Here is a 25,168-nt window from a genome sequence, read left to right as displayed (position 1 = left end):
ACATTAAATTTATAGATGGGTAGTTTTAAAACTTAAGGTGAATGGAAATCTTTATGATGTTGAGTTTTCTTGACAACATATAAACATTTGTGTTCATTAAATATTTCTTCTTTAATGTCCCTTAGTATTCACGTTATTTCATGCAGATATTGCATGTATCTTGCAAAGTTTTCTGCTAGATTTTTAAATCTGTTCCATTGACATTCTACATGGGGTCTTTTTATGTCAGTTTGTATTTTAAATGTTTGAGATTTGGATCAGCAATATGCAACATAGAAATTGAAAATGTATAGAATAAGTATAATGTATGCTAATGTACAATGTATTTTTATGTTAGACTCTGTGGCAACAGAAAATTTACTAATATGTAAGAGAATGGTCATAAGTCAGGATATTTTACTGTAGGTATGAGAAAAACTATTCAAAGCATCTTAACCACCATTGCTACTCTTACCATAATAGCAGAGGGAATAGAGACCTGTAGTGGAATTAGTGGGTAATGTTTCAGGAACTGGTGGAGCTTAAGTGGTAATAATTTGTTGAGTTGTTTGTTTTAATCAACGTTCACCTACTGCATGAATAAATGGGGCTATGCAAGTTGGAAATATTTTTATATGAAAACTAAGAGGTTGCAAAGTAGCAACAGAGATTGGGGAAGAAGCAAGAGAATGATTGAAATGAGGGACCCTCAGTTTTAAACTGGGATGAAAAGGACATGAAGGCATGAGATGGCTAATAGAATGTGACCTCCATGAGATAGAACAGGTGAGCACCAGTAATTGAGCAAACAATGGAGGAAGTGAAGAAAATAAATGAGACAATGGAATTATGAATTAATGATTTCAGAGATCAAGATATGTTGGTTAGGCCAGGTGCTGTGGCTCAGGCATGTAATCCCAGCACTTTGGGAAGCCTAGATGGGTGGATCACCTGGGGTTGGGAGTTTGAGAGTAGCCTGGCCAACATGGCGAAGCCCCACCTCTACTGAAAATACAAAAATTAGTGGCGCATGGTGGCAGATGCCTATAATCCCAGCTACTCGGGAGGCTGAGGCACGAGAATCGCTGGAACCTGGGAGGCCAGTAAGAATTTTCAGAGTGGAGGCAGAAGTAGTGTTTAAAAGATAATTGGACCAAAGTCTCAGAAATCACCCCTCCCCACTAAAGATATTATCTATATAACCAAAAACCACCTGTTTTCCAAAAACTATTGAAATAAATACATTCACTAATCAAAAAAATGGAAATAAGTTCATGAAACCAAGGTGTTACATCATCCATCAAGTCTTTAAGATGACTATGTTGATGTCAGACCTAAACATAGAAAAAGTTTTTCATTACTGAAGAAAAAAGAATGGTTAGCAGCTCTCTCTGATGAGGAAAAGCAGATACTAACATAAACACATGACATAAATATCAAAGGAAGATACACACTTTTAAGAAGATAGACGTTATTACTCAAAAATAGAATGAGGGACAAAGATGCTATTTCTCAAATCCTTAGTAAGTGGAATGTGATGAAATTTTTTAGTCTTTATTTGAGAGTTCATACTATCAGAGGAGAGATTTCCATTAGGAAAAGTGATTTTTGAGTAGCATAGGCTACATCGTAATAACAAAGAAACTCCCAAAACTCATTGGCTTAAAAAACAAAGAAATCATTTCTTATTCAAAATCAGTCAAATATGAATCATTGTGATGAATTAGTAGTTCTATTTCACAGAAGCCAGCAGTAACTACACCATCTTATATACATGATTTTTAGGGTCTTTCTAGTCATCCCTATTCCAGAGAGTAGGGACAAAGAGTGAAAACTAAAGGTAAATAGTTTTAATAAAGTCAAACAGACATTGCAAATTTTATTTTCATTAACATGCTATTGATAGAGCTCAATCACCTGACCATGGCAGAGAATCTGAAAAAAACAGTCCCCAGCTAGGCAACAATTTTCCAGTTGTAATTCTAGTACTATGTTAGACAGAAAGAATGAATTCTGATGAACATCTAGAAAGACACATAATAGCAATCATTAAAAAGTCAGGAAACAACAGATGCTGGAGAGGATGTAGTGAAAGAGGAACGCTTTTACACTGTTGGTGGGATTGTAAATTAGTTCAACCATTGTGGAAGACAGTCTGGCAATTCCTCAAGGATATAGAACCAGAAATACCATTTGACCCAGCAATCTCACTATAGGGTATATATACAAAAGATTATAAATCATTCTACTATAAAGACACATGCACATGTATGTTTATTGCAGCATTGTTCACAATAGCAAAGACTTGGAACCAACCCAAATGCCTATCAATGATAGACTGGATAAAGAGAATGTGGCACATATACACCATGGAATACTATGTAGCCATAAAAAAGATGTGTTCATGTCCTTAGCAGGGACATGGATGAAGCTGGAAACCATCATTCTCAGCAAACTGACACAAGAACGAAAAACCAAACACCACATGTTCTCACTCATAAGTGGGAGTTGAACAATGAGAACACATGGACACAGGGAGGGGAACACACTGGGGCCTGTCAGGGGGTGGGGGTTTAGGGGAGGGATAGCATTAGGAGAAATACCTAAGGTAGATGACAGGTTGATGGGTGCAGCAAACCACCATGGCATGTGTACACCTAAGTAACAAACCTGCACTTTCTGCACATGTACCCCCAGAACTTAATGTATAATAAAAGAAAAAAAAGACACATAGTATATTATGATTATCAAATAAAAAATATATCCAACATTTCAGAATTATTTACATTATTTCCATGATAAGCTATTTTGGTAAGTAAGGTTTATTGAGGTAGTACTTGACAAGTTTCGAACAAATGTACATAGTCATGTAATTCTCACCAAGATTATAATATTAAACATGACATCAGCCAAAAAAGTTCCTACATTCCTCTTCGCAGTCGATCTTCTCCTGTGACTTTAAACCCTGGCAAACAATATGTTTTCTGTTAATATAGTTAGCCATTTTTAAAGAATTTTATCTAAATGAAATTGTGCATATGTTGTCTTTTTTGTCTGGTTTCTTTCACTTAGAATGATGGTTTTGTAATTTATCTGTGTTGCTACAGTGTCTCACTAGGTTTTACCTCTTTATTGCTGGGTAAAATCCCACAGTATGCATGTACCAGAGTATGTTTTTCTATTCATTAGTTGATGGCCTTTTGAGTTGATTCCAGTTTTTGATATAAATTAAGCTACTAAAAAACTATAAATGCAAGTCTTTTCCTAATGTGCATTTTCACTTTTCTTGGATAAATAGCTACATAGGTGATTGCTTTATCATATATGCTACACGTTACGTTTGCCTTTTTAGACATTTCCAAACTGTTTTTGAAAGTGTCTCTTCAATGTTATCAATGTATGACAGTTTCAGTTATACCACATCTTTATTAATATGTTATGAAGTCACTGTTAAATATTTTGCATACTTTTTAAGTTTCATAAGTTAATTATTTTTTAGGTATTTAAATTTTAAATTCTAAAAAATATTTCTGTAGAATTAGGGTCTTAATATGTTGCCCAGGTTCATCTTGGACTAAATTATGGTTTGTTCGGTTTTTTAGATGGAGTCTCGCTCTTGTTGCCCAGGATGGAGTGCAGTGGTGCTATCTCGCCTCACTGCAAGCTCTGCCTCCTGGTTCAAGAAATTCTCCTGCCTCAGCCTCCCAAGTAGCCAGGATTATATGCATGCACCACCACGCCTGGCTAATTTTTTTGTATTTTTAGTAGAGACGGGGTTTCATTTTACTGGCCAGGCTGGTCTCGAACTCCTGACCTGACCTTGTGATCAACCTGCCTCGGCCTCCCAAAGTGCTGGGATTACAGGCGTGAGCACTGCACCTGGCCTAAATTATATTTTTAAAAGTAAAAATATTTAAAGAATACTAAGTATTAATATGATCTTAAAATCATTGAAATTCAGTTTTAAGAGCCAGATCTCATATAAATATAAATAAATTCTAACTAAATTTTAGGCTTTCTTGTCATAGGTCCTAATAGTTAACACTTATTTTGTAATGACTACACAGAAAATGTTTGATTTGTGTCAAGCACATTTGTAATGGTAAAAATTTCTACAATTTAATAATGCTATTTTCAGCATGATGCTCTGGATTTTGTTTAATCTTCTATTAATATAACTTTAAATTAGAATGACATCTTTGGTTAATGACATGAGCATTATCTTCAAATGTGAGCAGCTGCCACTCATTTTAGTACTTTGTGAAATATCTAATATTCAGAATTGGTAAAGTTTATTACTATAATCCTTTTATATTGAATATTCCTACATATTTTATGACATAAGAACCATTCTTATATAAATTAAATAGAAACTAAACTACTAAAATATTTCTATATTTTTATTTTATTGGTATAAAATACTAACACCACATATTTGAACAATGATTAAAATGTTTATAATTATTTTGGAAATACAATTCTAACAGCCAATCAAAAATATATTAGATGCTCTTCTATCTTAGACCCTAGTAACATTAGTAAAATAACATTTATACAGCATAATTTTAATACAGTAGCCATTCTCTCAACATATAATATAGAGGACATAGTTATGTTTTGGTTCTAGCTATCTCAGGAACTTGAATACTTTCAAATCTATGCTTCTTTATTGGAAATCCACTAATGTGAAATAGTTTTTAAACTTTTGAAACAATGAGAAAATGGTAGATCAAAGTTTCCAAATTTGCCCCTGTGGACCCAGAATCCAGGCTTGCTCTGGTTGACCCTCTTTGAAAGCCTGCCTTCTGTGGACTCAAGCTCCAGGGCTGTTTCTACAGAACCTGGCTCTGGGCTTGTCCAGGTGGATCCTGGAACCAGGTTGGCCTCCACAGATTAAGGCACCAGACCTGCTCACCTGTGAAACCTATCAGCAGGCCCTTCCAAAGACCCTATGAGGCAACCTGCTCAGAATCTCTGGCTGGTGAAGAAGTTTTCCTGCTAAAGCCAGTTTGTAAAGATTTAAAATAAGTGACTACTTCTTCAAAGGTGTAGATATCAATGAAATGCTACAAGAATCACAAATAACCAAGAAAACATGACACCACCATAGAAATAAAATAACTCACTAGAAACCAATCCTAAATAAATGGAGAGCTATGAACTGCAAGACAAAAAAAAAGGTCAAAATAATCTTAAGAAGCTTAGTGAGCTATAAGATAATACAGATAGACAACTAAACAAAAGTCAGAAAAACAATACATGAATGAAGGAAGAAGTTTTCCAAAGAGATAGTTAAAAAATACCAAATAGAAATTTAGGAACAGAAGAACACAATGACTGAATCAAACAACTCAATAGAGAGCTTCAATAGTGAAAGAACCAGTAAACTTAAAGACAGTCATTTGATATTACTCAATCATATGAACACTATAAGTGTATTTCTCAGCAGAAAACTTGCAGGCCAGAAACAGAGGGATAATATATTTGAAATGTTAAAAGGAAAAAAAAAAACAGCCAGTGAAGACTGCTATAACCAGCAAAACTGTCACTGCAAAATAAAAGAGAGAAATGGACTTCTTAGACAAAAACTGAGGGTATTTGGCACTACTAGACCTGCCTTACAAGAAGTGTAAAGGAAGAAGTAAAATTATCTTTTTTGCAGATTGTATAATCTTATATCTAGAAAATCCTAAAGACTATACAAACAAAAACTTGTTAGAATTAATAAATTAGGCCAGGTATAGTGGCTAAAAGCTGTAATACAAGCACTTTCAGAGGATAATGTGAGGGCCCAGAAGTTAAAGGCCAGCACTGGCAAAATAGCAAGACCCAGCCAGGCTCTACACACACACACATACACACACACACACACACACACACACAAATAAAAATAAAAATAAATTTAAAAAATAACCAGGCAGTATGGTGCATGCCTATAATCCTAGCTACCCAGGAGGCTGAAACAAGACAATTGTTTGAACCCAGGACTTTGAGACTACACTGAGCTAAGATTGTGCCACTACTCTCTAGCCTGGGTGACAGAATGAGACCTCATTTCTCTCTCTCTCTCTCTCTCTCTTTCTCTCTCTCTTTTTAAAGGAATCAATAAGTGAATTTAGCAAAGTTGCAGAATAAAAAAATCAATGTACAACAAAATCAATTATATCTCCATACACTAACAAAAAACTATCTGAGATGAAAATTGAGAAAACAACCTTATTTTTACAAAAGCATAAAAAAGAATATAATACTTAAGAATAAACTTAACAAAGGAGAAAAAGACTTGGACACTGAAAATCACAAAACATTGCCAAAAGAAATTATAAAAGACAAAAACATGTGGAAAGATATCTTATGTTCATGGAGTAGATGATGTAATATTGTTAAATTATCCATATCACTCAAAGCCAACTGAATGCAATCCCTATCAAAATATCATTTTTTGCAGAAATAAAAAAAATTATCCCAAAATACATATGGAATAACAAAAGACTCCAAATAGACAAAACAGTTTTGAACAGGAAGTACAAAGCTTGAAGTATCACACTTCTGGATTTCAAAACTTACAATAAAGCAACAATAATTAAAATAGTATGATATTGGTATAAAAATAGAACAATGGAACAGAATGGAGAACCCAGAATTAAACCCACATATATATGGTCAAATAGTCTTTCAGTGCTTGTTTCAGCAGAACATATACTAAAATTGGGATGATACAGAAGATTAGAATGGCCCCTGTGCAAAGATGACATGGACTTTCATAAAGTGTTCCATATTTTTATCCCTCTGAAAGCACCTAGAAATGAAGCCAACTATACTCAACCTATAGTTGGGAAAAGGAAAAAGTTCTGTACAACAATGTGAATGTATGTAACATCACTGAACTCTACCCTCAAAAGTGGCTAAGATGATAGATTTTTTGTATAATTTAATTAAGAAACTCGGACTATTAAAAAAGGGAAACTAATATATGAGAACTAGGTTTGCTCATTGCTATGCAGGCATCTTTATTTTTAGTCCCTTTTAATAGAAAGAACTACAAAATATAGATATGCATATATCCATATCTATCTCTTATCAGTAGCTATAATTTTATTTATATATTAAAATCTATGCATTCGTAGTATTACTTCCATTTAAACTTATTAGAACAGAGGTAATTCTTGTCTTTTTCTTTTTATATTTCTAATTCCATTCTCCAACTGGCAGCAATGTGGCTTTCACTTTTCTCAGCATTACTCACTCATATGCTCAATCCTAAAATCCAGAGATAGCAATTTTAGAATTGCTAATCCATACTACTGTGAACTGGGCTCCTTTTAATTCCTAACCCCATAGTGGTTTCAATTTGAGTCATATCACAAAAATCAGACATGTGTACAATTCTTTTCCCATTGTGTTAAATGTATAAAAAATCTGTTCATTCGCACTTCTTTTTTCTTGCTAAACTATTGTCTCTGAGAAGGTGCTATTTGATTTAGAAAAAAGATATACATCTTTGTTATCACTGTTCACATCTGTCTGTTTCAATTGTTAGGCAATAACAGATGCTACATGAGTATTATTTAAAGCATTAGTGATACTTTTTGGGTGACGTATATGAAATAACTAAATGATATTCAAAGCTTATGATTAATAAGCTACAGGCATAGTGCATCTTCCTGGGCAATTACTGTATATTCTGAATGTCAGCATAGCTTATGTGTCTTCCTCTTCTGTTACGTATAATTTTGAAAACCTAATTTAGATTAAAGCTTTATTATGTTGTAAGGCAGGGGGAAAAGGGAGCCTTAGTAATAATCAAACCTTGTGTCTATGCATTTCAATGTCTATTAATCTCTAGGAAGGTGCTCTTCCCTTACATACAAATAAAAGCAAATAAGTCACTAATGGACAATACCATGGCAGTGATCACACGCTGGGATTCCATCTATTAAAATATAATATGGGCCGGGCGTGGTGGCTCACGCTCGTAATCCCAGCACTTTGGGAGGCCGAGGCGGGTGGATCAAGAGGTCAGGAGATCGAGACCACGGTGAAACCCCGTCTCTACTAAAAATACAAAAAAAAGTTAGCCGGGCGTGGTGGCGGGCGCCTGTAGTCCCAGCTACTTGGAGAGGCTGAGGCAGGAGAATGGCATGAACCCGGGAGGCGGAGCTTGCAGTGAGCCGAGATTGCGCCACTGCACTCTAGCCTGGGCGACAAAGCGAGACTCCGTCTCAAAAAAAAAAAAAAAAAAAAAAAAAAAATATATATATATATATATATAAAATATGGTCATGGCATACCATCTACACAAAACCCAACACAGCTCATCACCCTTTACTAGGAAAACACTTTCTCTACTCTATCACATCTCAGCTGTCACTCACTGTGACTGAGATAAACAATTTACAGTAATAAGTACATATTTTCCCCAAAGCATGCATTCTTTCCTCAAATCAGCCTCCAACTTGTTTTTTACCTCACCCAATGAGTTGTTCATTCCTAGTTGCTATTTACTGAAATCCAAGTAGCCAACAGACTTGCTGTCCAATATGTTGATCCTATCTCATACAGGGGCCATACAACAAGGTAAAAGCAGCTTTTTTGAGAGGACAAAACTCATACCTCTGGATGAGTGTTATTTAAATAGTTTTTAGGCAAATGTTTCAACTGAATTCGGGTAGACAAAGATTATTATGACTAATGGGTTAAACTTTGGCTATAGCTTGGGTAGGATTTGGAGAGTGAGAAGGCACAAGGAGGGGACCGTAGGGGGAAGGACTTGTGGGTAAGGGCAGAGAGGAGAAAACCTCTCTTTTACATTTATATTTTCCTCAGGCAGCTCAAATGCAACATGTCCCAAACTGAATTTACCCTCCATCCTGCCTCAGGGCTCCTTCTCTTCCAACTCCCTATGTCTGTGCACGCAGCATCTCCTCTCTAGCCTACTTCGGTAAACTAGGAGTTATCCTAGTGTAAATGATTTCACTCTGTTTACTTCTGTGTCTCCCACATTCTATCAGCTAGGCAATTATATAGTCATCTATATAGTCTTACAGAATCTTCACACTTTTTTTTCCCTTGATGTGACGCTACAAATATATCCATATTTTCCTCCGCAGCCTGGTCACTGATGATTACCCTTTCTGCTCTGTCTGTGCAGAACTATTTAGAACTCTCAGATGTTTCACACATCCTCTCCATTTTGAATCCTTGTAGCTGGCTGTCTGGCTTTCAGGACTCAGCTCCTGCATTATCTTCCATGAGAAGCATGCCCTTCTTCTGCACTTGCCCACCTTAACTTAGATCCATGACAACTCTCAGCACATCCTATAGCAATTGTCTGATTATTTCCCAGATTTTTCAACTGTTCTGTGAATGTTTACAGGTCTTATTTGTCTTAGCATCCCCTAGTACACTTGTACATGACAGGCATTAGCAAAGGAAACATATAAAAAAATTAAACCTCATTACTAATCCACTTGAGAACTTCAATGAGATCTCATTTATTTTTTACCTTTAACAAATATTTAAAATATAATTCTCAGTTATGTTAGAGATAGGGTGTAAAATAAAAATTTTATACTTTCAAAATTCAAATAATGACAAAATGAATAGTTTATTCATCATAATCCTAAACTTTGGTCAGGTAACAAAGCAGAATAGAGGTTAATCTTACCTCAGTTACTCAGATGCTTTGGATCTGTATCCATGGCTCTGAAAGTCAGACAGTGGATAACAATGCCACATGTTTGAATGTTAGCTAATCAACAACAGCCTAACTCCAGTAACCATGCTCCCAAGAATGAAACTCATCCAATCCCTAAACCTCCCTATTCTGAAAATCTGTCAAATCTTTAACTACTTCCTCTAACTTCTTGTTTTGCTTAGAGTGACTATAATATATAAATAAGTACATCTCTCCCATTCACACGCAATCAATAAAGTTGTTTGTTTTTTCTCTAGATAATAAATGGTCTCCTCCTTCAATAGGTGAAGAAGTCTCTCTCATGCACTCTGGCGGAGGGTAAATTGTCAGTTTTTCTATAAAAAGATTTAGAAAAATTCATTAAGGACTTTTGAAAGCTCAAATTTATTAATCCAATAGTTTTCTTCTGGGAAAATATCTGAGAAAAAAATTAAAAATAAAATCTTAATTATAGAGACATTCATTGCTGGGTTATTTATATTACCAAAAAATTTAAAATGGCTTCAACGACAAATAATAGAAAATGGCCAAATAAATTATAGACTATTACTTGAATAAGATGTTAAATAGACATTTAAAAAGGTTTTAAAAGACTTTCAAATTATATTAGACCATGCTCATCTGATAAATAATAAGTAATAGCAGGGGATCTAGAGATTTTCTATGTTATGTGATCTTGAACATGGGCATATGTGTACCTGTAAAATATTAGAAACACACAAATCCCAAGAGTTTTAGAATTTTCACTCCTTGGTGGGATTACACATGATTTTTTTATAAGCAATTCTACATATTTTTCAAATATTTTTACAATAAGTATTATACTTGTATTAGTCAGGGTTCTCTATAGGGACAGAACTAATAGGATAGATGTACAAATAAAGGGGAGTTTATTAAGGAGCATTGACTCACACATTCACAATGTGAAGTCCCACAATAGGTCATCTGCAAGGTGAGGAGCAAGGAAACCCATCCATGTCCCAAACCTGAAAAGTAGGGAAGCAGACAGTGCAGTGTTCAGTCTGTGGTGGAAGGCCAGAGAGCCCCTGGCAAACCACTGGTATAAGTCTAAGAGTCCAAAAGCTGAAAAACTTGGAGTCTGATGTTTAAGGGCAGGAAGCATTCAGCACAAGAGAAAAATGAAGTCCAGAAGACTCGGCAAATCTGCTCTTTCCATCTTACGTCTACTTGATTTGAGCCGTGCTGGCAGCTATTAGATGGTGCCCACCCAAATTGAGGGTGGGTCTGCCTTTCCCAGTCCACTGACACAAATGTTAATCTCCTTTGGCAACACCCTCACAGACACACCCAGGAACAGTACTTTGCATCCTTCAATCAAGTTGCCACTCAATATTAACCATCACAATACTTAATATTATAAAATACTTATTTTAAAAGACCATAGATTAATTGTAAAATCAACTGTGAAATCAATTACTCAATCTATCGTTTTTTAAAATAAATATTTTTGTGATATTAAGGTAATATCCCAGATGATTAAATTAGAATACAATACATGAGCCCACAGAACAATGGGATGCCAACCCCTATTCCTTCTTGTTCCTTGGAATTTTTGCTCCTTTGGGCTTAAGATGGCTCCGAGTGGAGCTACCTACCAACTGTATTCTGGGGATCCTGAAGGCTGCTAAATTACCTTAAAAAATGTAATTTGCCACCAAAACAATGAGCTTTATTTGTTTAGACTGCATAGTTGATTGGATAAACAAAATTCTACCTACTCCCCGTTACTTTGTATCTGCTCCTTATATAATAATAATAATAATAATCCATGAATTACCACAGAAATGTATGCTACTTTCTTTTCTTATCTGGCTTCTCCCTTAAATTAATTAACTGGATTCTTTGCTTGAATCTTCCGAATGAGGAAAGCCATACTTACATAGTATCCTTCTGGGAGTCACATGTTTTTTCCCTGAGTGGTGGGGGTTCTCAGATTATTCTACCTTAAACTCATTATCTATCTTCAATCTCAATCATGTCCTTAATTCTGTCAAGTGATCCCTTGAAGTTAATCTATCTACTGTACCTTCAGAGAGAGAGAAAGAGAAAATTCTAAAGGCATATTTCCCGGTTTGAAATTCTGACTTGCTTATTTACTAGCTGTGCAACTTTGTGAAAACTACTTAATCACGTATTTGCCTGTGTATTCTTATTTATTAAGTGAGGAGGACAAAAATTCACCCTAGTGTTGAATAATTTATTTCAAATAAAGTACTTAAAATAGAGCTGTTCATAAAGTAAACATGACATAAATGCTATCTATTGTCATTATTATTCAAAATTTCTTTTTCTCTGGATCCTTCTCATTCAAATGTAAGCATCCATACGTTTCTTCCACCTTAAAAAACTTCCTTTATTGCACATCTGCCTTCAGTGAGCATTCTGTTTTTTATTCCCTTTCATAGCCCACCATCTCATGTCTGTATTTGCAATCGTTAAGTATCTGCCTCCTCCTATTAACATCACTTATGTACACATCAAGAGTTATAATCTGGCTTTAGAGGCAATCAAACTACTGAACAATCTTTTTAGCTAAGACCAACAAAAAACTCCTCAACTGATAGAATTCTTACACCTCTGACTTCTCTGTATCACTTGACGGTGCTGAAATATTTTCTTCTTCTGTAGCACTGTCTGGTTTTCTTTTATTGACCATAATGTTCACCTTCCTTTATGGGTCGATTTTTCCTTGCTTTTGCCTTAAATTTTGTTGGTCCCCAGGGCTCTTTCCTAGGATTTCCTTTGTTATAATCATGTTTAGTTTGATTCACTAAACAATCTCTTTTCTGATCTGGCTTCTCACTCAATTTAATTTATTTACATTAAAATTAATTTGTAAAGGCCATTTTGAGATGACTCCCAAATCTATATCTCAACTTTATTTTTTAATCTCTGTCCAGAGTTTATGACTCATATATCCATCTGTCTATTGGACATCTCTAGTTAGCACTCTAGCTCAAAATGTCGGGGTCTATCTTGCAGTTCTCCAAACTGATCCCATTTTCTACTAATTGTTTGCCTTTGTTTATTCCTTGGCTGAAATCCCCTCTGAATTCCTTATTAACCATTATAACATTTACAAATCCTTCAGGGCTGGACTCTTCTCTGAAGCTTGAGTGTCTACAATGTATACTGATATATCCCTTTGCTTATCTCTATCATAGCATTTATCTCCTTTGCTAGACTGTTTGCTTTGTATGGAAACTGATTTCTTTTTGCATATTTGTATTTCATAAGCTTAGCAGAGTATCTGGCAAATAGGAGGAGCTCAATGCCTATTTTCTGAACAAATATGAGAAAAAAAGCTATTGTAGTGACATATGTTCTGTTGAATTCGATGAGGATAAAACACTTTGGGTTATCCCTTTAGATGCTAAAGCAGGGGTCAAGTCTGGTATGCTACAGAGAGAGCAAGGAGTTATGTGGATAAAGCTGAGAGAGTGAAGGGAAGATTAGCAAGGGATGAGGTCAGAGAGGCAATGGGATTCAGATCATGCACCGCAGCTTAGGCAAATGACAAGACTTTGGCTCTAACTCTGAGTAAAATGGTAAGAATGGAGAGGATTTTGATTTATAGCTTGACAGTATTTGGGAATAGGCTATAAAAAGTGGGGAAGAGCAGAGAGAGGAAAGGTGGGCCAAAGATAGAGGCAAGAGACCAGTTGGAGAACTGTGATGATAACTCAGGTGAGAAATGATGCATTAGAAAGGAGTCAATACGTGTACAGACTCCATCCACTTCTAACATCTCTACATTTGCTGATAATCTCTACATCCACTTCTACATTAGAAACAGCTAGAAGTGGATGGAGTCTGTAGACATATTGACAGCAGAGCCAATAGGATTATTGACTAAAAGGATGTGGGTATGTAAGTGAAAGGAAGGAATGACTTAGGGAGTATGTGCTTATTCATATATAAAATATATTTTTCAATGTCAGATTAACTTACTTCCTAGAGACCCTAGCATTTAAAATGTATGTTAGAAGAAACGTGATGATTCTGGAGCCAGAAATATATTTCATGACTGATGGTGGAATGTGGAATAAGACAAAAATTACAGTCTTTTGAAGAAATTAAAAGAAAAAATTTATTTGGAATGTTGTAAAGGATGCATACAAACCAAACCTAATTATAGTTGAGGAAAATTGTAGAGGAAAATATGATGATAATTATTTAGGAAAAAAATTAGAAACTCACTACAATGCCGTACTTTTCTCAACAGAAAGGAATAGTGATTTGAAAAAAAAGCAATGCAAAAATTAGTATCTAAAAAAAAAAGAAAAATTTAAATAAGTAACCAAGGAAATTGTATGTTATTATTTACATAAAGTTTAAAAACTTATCTCTTACTACTGAGAGAATAATTTTCACTTAAGAAAAGAAATACATAAATACTTTATTCCTTTAAAATAAATATATAAAAGTCACCAAAGAAAATTTTACAAAGAAAACTAAGTAGTAAATAGAAATAATGTGATATATTGTGAAGTATACCTTTAATAAAAATATGTCATGATATATTATAGTCATATTAATTCATTTTTAGAAGAATTTTATTATGACCTTCATGATTTCTGTTGAAATTCTTTTCATTCTAGATACTTCATTTCCTGTGACAAATTTGTTTAGATAAAATAATTTTACTTCTGTTCACTTCTACAATAGAGATTTTCATTTATTTTTTAATATTTGTTTTTTACATCATGAGAAGTGATTGGAATATGAATATTTTTAATCACTGATTTTCTCTTTGGTGTATTACTTCTTTCATTTCCAGATGACAGCTTTTTTTCTCTTTTGCACTTTTATACCTTGCATTTTGAATTCTGTACGATTTTGTTACTTTTTTGACGTGCTGTTCAATTAAATCATAAATATGGACAGAAGATAAAGAAAAATATTTCTTATTTTGAGTGGAATGTCAAATGTTAAGAATAATTGTGCTGCCAAGAGAAACAACACATCATATTTTACAGCCTCAAAAATCCTACAGGAAACTACATATCTCATTTTCCTTTGAGATAAAGCATTAGAACATTTCTGTTTCTCCTTTCTCTTTATATTTTAAACAATCACAGGATTAGAGATTGAAGCACAATAGCATATTTACACTTAGCAGGTATTCACATAATTATACAGATATTCATTACATATAATTTTTTATATAGTGTATTTAATATGGGCAGCCTTTTTTTTTTTCAAATGCTCATTAGTGTAAGATTGTAATTTTATCCAAAGGTTATAGTGACATAAAAAATGACAGAAAACATTTAGTTTAGTTCTTCACTGACATTAGAATGATAAGATAGAATCACAAGATAGCTGCAGCTTTATGTGCACTGTTTTGGAGCATTTATCTATTTAAATTTTAATAAACAGTTTCAAGTTATTTTAAAATAGTTTCAAGCTGGTTAATCTATTAAAAGGGAGCATTAATGTTCATTTACTGGTCAGTTTCTACAATCCTTCTATTCTACCTTCCAGACAACTTCTCCCATTTTTATTCTTTCCAAAATCTGGAGTTTAATTTATTGTTAGAGACTCAGCTGTAACTCACTGAACTCATGGTATTTCTCTTACGCAAAACTTCGATCCAATAGTAAAGGTGAGAAAGTGGGCTTGATATTAATGAAGTCCTCTGGCAATTTACTAAACAAGATAAAAGAAACTTCTTGTAGGAAGGAGTGCCTTTGTCTTTAAAGAATAGTTAATTTCTAAAGAGAAAGTTAGGAGAGGAAAACAATGTGCAAAGAACAATTTCAATATGGATATGGATCATGAAAATGCAGTTGTGAATTTTTACTCAAATATAAGGTATGTATCTGGTGTTATGAAAAATAAGCTTGGAATATTAAATTGGGATAATATGATGGAGAATTTTAAAAGTTAGAAAATGAAATTTTCATTTAGTTTAGTAGGTAGGGTATAATCAAAAGTTTGGTGTTTTTTATTTGTTTTTGAGGTGTGGTTTTGGAAGCTTACTCTGGTTTCAGTGCCTATGATTCATCGAGGAGAGATAAAATAGAAGTAAGAGACCAACGATGAGACTCTTGTAGTGGTACAGTGAGAGAGATAATGAGGTCTTGCGTGGCGGTGATGAAGATGGCAATTGGGAGGAAGGCATGGCAGCATCTGATGCTGGTTGGATGGGGGAGGTAAAGAAAGAATAACGACGCATTTTAGTTCAGGTACTTGGAAGAATTTAGGTGTCTTTAGTAAAATAAAATAGAAAAGCAAAGAAATAAAAACTGTGTGGAAGAAATGGAGATGGTAGGAAAAGACGATAACACTGTCTTGAGGCATTTTAAGTTTGAGGGACCTGGTAGCTCTACAGAAGAAATTATGGATCAGACAGCTAGAAATGCAGAACTACAGTGCAAGAGAGGAGTAAGAACAGTGAGTATGGCTTAAAAGTCACCAGCACATAATTAATTGTCAAAGCTAATGGTTCTCAAACCTATTTGAGAGGCATTAATATATATTGGTTCTGATCTCATCTCATATCAATTAAACCTGAATCACTAGGGGTGTGGTAGGAGCTAGGAATCAACGTGATTGCCCCCACAAACATATATTCAAATATGTATTATCTATTTTCCTATTATCTACCATATTGTCCTCTTTTTCTTCCCTAGGCAATATTATTTTGGGAGGGAGTGGATATTTATAACCCATGAAAAAGTTGAAAGTACAGAACAATGGAAACATAATACCCTTTATCTAACTTACCATTAACGTATTGTTGTGCTGGTTCCATCTTTCTTTCTCTTTCTATATACAAACATGCACACACACATACATGCACATGCACATGTGCACGCACACACACACACATCTTTCCTTTTTGTCAAAGCATCCAATAAAAAGCTGAATGCATCATGATACTTTATGTTTAAATACTTCAGTATACACACGTATCTAAAGAATAAGGATATTTTCCTACATAACCATGACACCACTATCACCTCTAAGAAAATTAACATAATTTTGTAACATCATTGAATGCGCAGACTAGCCTCATATTTCCCTAATCCAAAGAATTACATTCACAGATCATCATAACTTGGATGTGATGTATCTGAGTTTGTCTGGGACAACGTTTCCTGGTATAATTGTTAGTGGCACTTTTATTATCTTCAAAGATGTAGTAGATTGGATGATTTATGAAAAAGTATGTATTGTTTTTCCTATACAAAATTCAATCAAGCTTACTATTATTATAACTTCTAGATGTCTTTAGTCTATTCCATCTACACTAGGTCCACGTCTCTTGCCTCATACAATTTGGTGTAGATTAAGTGGGTTGGTCAATTTTTGCCTCAGAGTCTTACTAACAATTCTAAGTTTTGCCCATACAACTACTTAAAGAATAGTGGAGTCACATCATACATGTATGCATTTTTTTTTTTTTAGACAGAGTCTCGCTGTTGTCACCCTGGGCTGGAATGGCATGATCTCGGCTCACTGCAACCTCCACCTCCCAGGTTTCAGCAATTCTCCTGCCTTAGCCTCATGAGTAGCTAAGATTACAGGAGGCCACCACCATGCCTGGCTAATTTTTGTATTTTTTAGTAGAGATAGGGTTACACCAGATTGGCCAGGCTGGTCTCGAACTCAGGACCTAAGGTGATCCACCTGCCTCGATCTCCCAAAGTGCTGTGATTACAGGCATGAGCCACCACGCTAGGCCATGTACGCATTTTTAAAAATTCAATTATTGTCTCTATTATTTCACTCCATTTACATATATCCCAGAACATGGGTGGGAGAGGGCACAGAGTTATACTTCTGTTTGGTTGATTTCTGTTCTTCTAGGAACACCTGTGGCATGAGCATATCTCCATACTGATATACTTCTTGTATTTAAAGACCTTTTCTTCACCTTGTGGGCAACTCAAGGAATTTCCAAGATGATTTTTTTTACCATACCAGATTATTATTTTACATGTTGGCCTCAGAACCTAGGTGTGACAAGAGAAGTGACTTTTTTGCCCAACTTCCTGCTCTGCTGAATTATAGGTGGGCAGATCTGTTGTGAGTTGCACTTCCCAGGCTCCAGGGATAGCTCTTTTCCATTAGGATTTAGCTATTGGAAGTTCTGTCAAATATTAAGAAACAAGTGGAAAGGAGATATCAGAGTGCTCTCACCCAATGACTCCACCTCAGATAGTACAGAGGAAGTTGTCATGGCTCTTCTTTTGCTCCAGATGCTTCTGATTCAGATTCTTCTACTTACATGAGCTCCTGAATTCTGTTAATACTTCCTGATCTCTCTACCACTTCAGCCTAAAGCAAAAAGCGGTTTCTGCTGTTGTTAATCTCTGGATTTCTCCCCTACTCCTTGATTTGAGTCTCAGTCTCTTCTGTCACCTATGTTATCACATTAATTTTTATTTGTTTATGACTTTATTTTTCTGATTGAACCTTGATTGACAAACTTATTATTGGATTAATCCCATGAGTTAGCCTTTCAAAATGGGCTTGTTAGATTGGGTTTCTTCTCATTTGAGTGCAAACACAAACATAAGCTCTGTGCAGGTGGAAAATGAGATATTACTAATAGCTGGCATACAATGGCTTAAATTGCTTAAGTGAGCTTATCATTTACTGGATGAAGTGCCAGTCGAAGGCAAGGTTTTGGGAAAACAAGTAGCAACCTCTCCTTACCAGTATCACAGTAAGGATTTCAAGAACTGTTTCTGAAATGGTTGCTTCTGACAACTTTGATGAACTTACAGAAAGACAAGTATAGGCTCGCGGCTTTTAGTTCCTTGTTCATGTCATGATTAAATAATCAGACAGATGTTACAGACACCATAAAAGAGTATCTTCTATAGTAGCAGACATGCAGACATAATTGAGCTCTTCCAAATATGATGGTCCAAATTGTGGAATTGTAGAATTATAATTTAACAGAAATAAACCTGAAAATTATCTTATATTAAGGTTGCATATATTCAGAAGCAGTACATTGTGAAATGATATTGGCATATAATATTTGAGCAACTGCTTGAGCCAATCCTGAAAGCACAAGTAAATACCATGAAAAGGTGGCTTATACTTGTATGACATCTACTTTTTCTGTAATTCAGAAAATTACATTTCTGCTCCTTCATTAACCAACAGCTGTGGCCTCATGTAGACTTTCTATGACCTGTTGATGGAGAGAGAAATGATTGGTCTTGGTTTACAGAGAACTTGTGCAATATGCTGGCACAGGCTGCAGGTGGACTGCTGCCATGTTACAGTCCCACTTAGGGGTAATCCTAGAGGATGGTGGTAAAGGTCAACCTCCCCACGGTTTACTTTTTTCCCCAGAATTTACTTGTTATACTTCATTTGAAGTTCATTGGGTTTACAAATCACATTTGGGAGTGGGACAACACTTTTCTTTGTGCTTAGGATGACTTTAGATAGTAAATGCAGCTGTTCATTTTGTGTGGAAGGAGTGATGACTTGAGGAAAAGTTCTACACTGAGTCACGGGCAATGACTAATGTTTGTTCTCATTGGTCAGGGACTTGAAAAGAACAGGATTGGAAGATTGTTGGTAAGCAGGCCTAGAATATCAAAAAAGTCAGCATATACTTCCTCTTATCAAGGTTGACCTTACATTGTCTCTGATAAGTCTTTAATTTCTGAACTGCAGATGCTAACATTGAGTGTTTTAGGCATGATTCTCTGTAGGTACTGGTCAATCAACTTGTGGTAGGTGGATTACGCTGAACTTTTTCCATCGTAAAGGTAATTTTTCCTTACTGGTATATTCATTCTTGATATGAATTTGAATTCCATGCCCACAGTACTCCTGTCAGCAGCACCACCTATGGAATTAGAGAATTCCCTATGCACCATCATATTAGCCTGTATAATATTGCTTTTGACTTAGGAACATATTTTGCTGCAAGAGAAATGCAAAAGTAAGCTGACAGCTAGGGTGTTCTCTGGCCTAACCACAAACCCCAATACCCAGAAGCAGCAGGCCTGGTGGATAGCCCACTGAAGACAGTTATGGTACCTGATGGGAAACCAGGTGAAGTTGAGGTTTTCTCCTATGACATATGGTATTATACTCTGAATCTGCCACTACTATGTGATGCTAGTTCTCTCACAGCCAGCATTCACAGTTTCTGCATTCAAGAAATGGAAGTGAAAAGAGTTCCTCTCACCATTATACCTAATAATTCATTCACAGATATTTTTCTTTCAGTTTCTTTAAACTTGTCTAAGTGTCTACTATGGGATACAATAGATCCAGAAGTTAAAGCTGCCATGGGGTTATTTTCAGAGGCATGGCTCTTTATGCCTTTCAATTAACAGTCAGAGGAGAAATTCTAGTATTAGTAGGGCTCACTGTCCCAATTTATCAAAGAAAAATTGGGTTGTTGCTATAAAATAATAGCAAGAAATACTACATTTGGAACTCATAGGATTCCCTTGAATTTATCAGATTACTTTCCTGGCTAATTATAGAGGCCAATACAATAAAGGTAAAACCTTCTGGAATTAAGATCTGAGACACTCTTGAAAATAAAAAGTACTGATTAACTGATCTGAGAGTAACAGTAATATGAGTAGAGGGAAAAGAAATGATAAATATATTAATCACACCTTTATAATTGTCTCCAGAACTGAGGACTTCTGCAGCTGTGATTGTTTGCTTTGGTATGCAGCTGTGCGTGTATGTGTATGTGCATATGTGTATACGTACAGGCAGACATATGTATTTCAGTATATATTTTAATATATTTCACATATATATGTAATTAAATCCCTCCCCCGTACACTTATTATTTTGTTTAAGGAGTGTTAATAGTGCTTAATTTACATTTTCAGTCCTTGTGTCAACAGACCCCATGAGGTGCCACACCCGGACAGGAGTTTTCCATAGATTCTGTACTTGAGAGAGATACAATGTTGGAGATAAGGCAAGAGGATCTCAGTTTATATAATGAATGGTTGCCTCATGTTAGACAAAACATGACATTATTATATGTAATTTATATGTGGGTACAAAAATGTGAATGGCTGCTAAGAAAAAGGAAAAGCTAGCTGGCCTGTTTTCCTTCCAATCCATTTCTGCTTTGTATATCCAGTGGAGTCATCCCTGAGTGTTTCATTTTCCAAGCCTTCGTGTGAGCTTATTTCCTACTGGACTCAGCCAGTGGAATGCACAAGTAATAGGCTGTGAGGCTAGAGAAAGAGAGAGAGGACAAGATACTTCTCTATCTCAGGCAACATCTCTTGCAGAACTGAGGCTGCTCCGTGGCTCCAGCTCCCATTTCATAGTTTCACCTTCCATCCGGTGACTCTTACTGTTAAGCTATAATGGAACATCCTGCTCCTTTTTTCCCTCTGTGTGTATGTGTGTGTGTGTGCGTGTGTGTGCATGTGTGTGTGTGTGTGTGTGCAAGGAGAGAGAGGGAAAGTGAGAGTAATTTATGATGTATGGTCTTTTGTACCGTGTTTTCTCTCCTAAAATATATTGCAAAATTTTATATATCATTACATAAAAGCTACATAATTCTTTCCAATTGTGGCACAATACTCTGTTATATTTAATTATTCCAATAATTTGTGGACTTTTAGGTGGTTTCCAGTGTCTTCCCATTGCTATCAAAGCTGCAGATCATATCCTTGCACATACACCATTATGTTGAAGGGATATGTACACCTAAAAATATTTACCTAAAATTAGATTTGCTGGGTCAAAAGCTGTGTACATTTTTAATTTTGAAAGATACTGCTTTCCACAGAGGTTGTACACAATTACAAATGAAATGCTTATTTCCTCACACTCTTATCAACAGTATGTTACAAAATTTTTGATCTGATGAGTGAAACATAAAATGTTATTGTACTTTATGTTTTTAAAAGAGTTCCTTGAGTTTTGTACTTATTGATGGATTTTTGAACCCTTTACGTAGGAAAAAATTTTTTCTCACGTATGGAAATATGTGACACAAGACTCCCATTTGCACAATAATGACACTTCCTGTGTAAAATCCCTTCATCAGCAATAGGTAGAAAATGCTTGTTTGTATTAGCTTTTGTCTGTTATCTGTAAAACACTACCTAAAGATTAGGAGAAACCATCAGTGAGGATTAAAAAAAATACAAATATGTATATTATAGACATGTACCACAATATTTTATTGTTAGTGTCATGGAAGTTTAAGAGATGAAAGTAATGAAAAGGTTCAAATGTTGCTTAGAAATCAAGACAATGAGGACCTAAAATGTACCAGCAAATTGATGCATGAACATTGAAGAGAACAATCCATTTTAAAAGCATGGCAGGCTGAAATCATTGTTTGAAGTATCTGAAGAGAGCTTCAACTTTCGAAAACGTGTGGTGTTAAGGAGTAGAGCAATAGGCATCATTAAGATTACATAGTCTGAAAATGTAATTGAACCAATTAACATGACTTTCAGATATTCTCCAACAATGAAAGCATATAAAATAAATAACCAGATTTGGACTTGGTGAGAGAAATGATGATAAGAGTAAGGGATTCTAGGGTGGCAGTAAGATAATAGCTGAAATGCAAAACCACAAGGGTCATGCATCCAAGCTGGGAAGTGAAATAGGTGACCTAAAAACCAGAGAAATCAAATAAATTACTCTGAAAGTGTTGAGAAACTGGAAGTTATGAGAAGATGAAGAACAAGGTAAATGGAGTATGAGAATAAAATATATGTAGGGCGAATATCTCACAGTTAGAGGAGTGTTTCAGAATTTCAAATTTTACATGCATACTGTTGTGATGAAGCCCACATGATGACTGAAATAGTGTGGAGTATAGGCCATTGATGTTACGAGTATTGAGTGACTGGGAACTCAGTATCTGTGTGACCTGTATCTGTGTGTATTATTCCAGGTAAATTCCTGTAGCTGCCTAACAAAAAAACCAGAAAACTGTGTGTGACTATTGGGGTCAGCAGGTAGCAAAGAGGCTGCTTATCATGACCCTTGACCTATTAGGAGTGTTGGAGTGGGAGAGAAAAAGTGAAAGTGAGAGTTGAGCAATCCTGACACAAGTTTTGTAAGTGTGGTCTTCAGAGAAAAATCAGGTTTCACTTAAGGAAAGGAAATAGTATACTTGAAAAAGTTACACCAGAAAGGATATATGTAATGATTTAGACAACATGGTTTAATATGGCAGACTAAGCTCGCATATCAACTCTACCATTTACTAACTGTATGACCGGGGCAAATTAACTCTATAATGTCTAGTTTCCTCATGTACAATCTTAATACAATAATAGTACCTACCTCATATTTTTGTATGAATAAAATGTGCTCAATAATCAACAATAATAATCTTTGGAGATATAATAACTAGTGTGTAGGCACCATGTGAGATAGCCTGTGTGGAGGAAAAAATGTATAAAATAATATGTGGAAGATGGGCTTTATTGATTAGGGCAGTGAGTTTCAATGAGGAATAAACAGTAAGAAGTAAGTTGAGAAGAACTCTGTTCGGTAAGAAATAGCACTGACTAGGCAACGACTTTTCATAGAAGAGTATGGAAGCATACATGGTCTACATGCATGAGATCAATAAATATAGTTAATATATATTGGACATGTTTTGGCAGTGTGAGACATTGTAGAGTTGTCTTATACTGAGACACTTAGAGATTTCTTCCCAATTTGGGGATGAAGCCAGTGACAGGGCAAGAGAGTATGTTGATTGATATGTTTACATGGCAATTTGTGTTTATGGGTTACCTCTATTCCTAACTAATATATATCAATAGACCAAAAGGCCAACCAGTAAATAAAAAAATTCAGGGGCAGGGTAAGTACTAGATGTGAAAAAATGAAAATTTGGGTCACTGGTATCTTGTCAGTGGTGCATTGATTTTGTACACACTAAAGTTGTAAATGAAAACATTTTTCTTAGTATTTAGAAATATGGTTTGTTACATGATGCATTAAAGTATAAAGTATATATTTTTTACTCCACTCCCTCCAGCAATGCAACATTTCATTTACATTAATAAAATTAATTAGGTGCTTCAATTACTTTCTTCTTTTGCAACTTACAAATGCTCTTAGAAAAATTACAAAGACCATTCTAGTATCCTTTGGTCACCTACGTTGATGTTCTCCTTTTCCTCCTCCCAGTGTGTCTCTCATTTTCTCTTTCTTTGCTGGAGAAGTCATTTTCTCCATTCTGTCCTCTTCTGGGTATGGAAACGTAAATGCTGAATTACTCCAACTTAGGTAACCCTTAGGATAATTTTTTAAGCAGCAGGAAACAGGGCTATCTGGCTGCGCAGATAATGATATCAGCTGCTTCCTTCCAAAACAACAGGTGCTTTGGCATAAAAATGTATATCATCATACTGAGATGATGACATCAGTTCATACTTCAGCTTAATTATAAACTACCTCCATTAATCCTCAAATAATTAAACATTTTGTGTGTGCTGCAAGGTGAAATGTAAAGTTAAAGGTGCCTGGCTCTTTATTACAGGGATTTAAAAATGTCTGTTCTCTATGTGCATTTCTTTGTACACAAACAAATTAAAAATTTCAAAAATCTTTAAAGTGTATTTCAAAAGTTATACTTTGTTTTCATCAGAGAAACATAAAGGATGAAATAATTAATGAGAGGTGATACTTTCTTATGTTTATAAGAGGAATGAAACTATCCAGAAAATCTGAAAACCACCACAAAGAATGAAAATAGCTATGTCAGCTTTATGTGATTAAGAATCAATGGTTCAACCTTTTAAATTGAGAAATATTAAATATTTGAAGCACCCTTAATAATATTTTAGTTTTTTTCAATAACAAAATGAGAGATGCATGCATTTAAATTTCAATAAAAACAAATATTCAACCTAGTAGGGTCCAGTGGGTGTTATAAAAATTAGGTAAACCGGATCCTTTTGTTAAAAATGAAACAACTTTTCATAAAAGAATATTTGAGTTAATACCTATATTTTCAATAGTTGGAAACTTTAGTGAAATATTTTTGTTATATTGTTAATATCATCAAAGCCCAAATGGAATTACAAAGCATAAAGCCTTCCTGATTTGGCATAGAAATGTAACAAATAAAAGATTACTGTATTCTTTCTTTAACCTTAAGACATAGAACTGACCTTCTTTTAAACAGTTGTTACCTTTATGAGCCAGATGTGTTTCCAAGCAAATTGCTTACAGGGAATATATCAAAGGAAATAGCCATTTAAGAATCAATAAATTATGCATTTGTCATTTGTTATTAGATAAGGCTTAAGCTGACATCTTTGACATGAATACAAGTGTCACAGCACATAGTAATTACATTAACAAATTAGCATAGGTGATTTTCTGGGCGAATGAGAGAACAGTGGCTCATAAAATTGTTTCTTATCGTAAGAAGATATTTCCACAGACTTTAATTATTTACTATACGTCCATTAAAAAGTCCCCCTACCCTAGATATAATACAATTGCTGTAGACTAAAT

The 25,168-nt window shown here is 35.0% G+C and overlaps 1 non-coding gene across 1 annotated transcript; it reads left to right on the top strand.

The window, feature by feature from the left end:
* Positions 1 to 6,657: 6,657 nt before the first annotated feature.
* On the top strand, positions 6,658 to 6,762 carry LOC115837372. The gene has a single exon (XR_004032422.1). It is a non-coding gene; the product is annotated as a U6 spliceosomal RNA (small nuclear RNA).
* Positions 6,763 to 25,168: the final 18,406 nt, after the last annotated feature.

Source organism: Nomascus leucogenys, chromosome 11 (assembly GCF_006542625.1).
Source record: "Nomascus leucogenys isolate Asia chromosome 11, Asia_NLE_v1, whole genome shotgun sequence".
Lineage (NCBI taxonomy): Eukaryota > Metazoa > Chordata > Mammalia > Primates > Hylobatidae > Nomascus > Nomascus leucogenys.
This window is presented reverse-complemented; position numbering and strand designations above follow the sequence as displayed.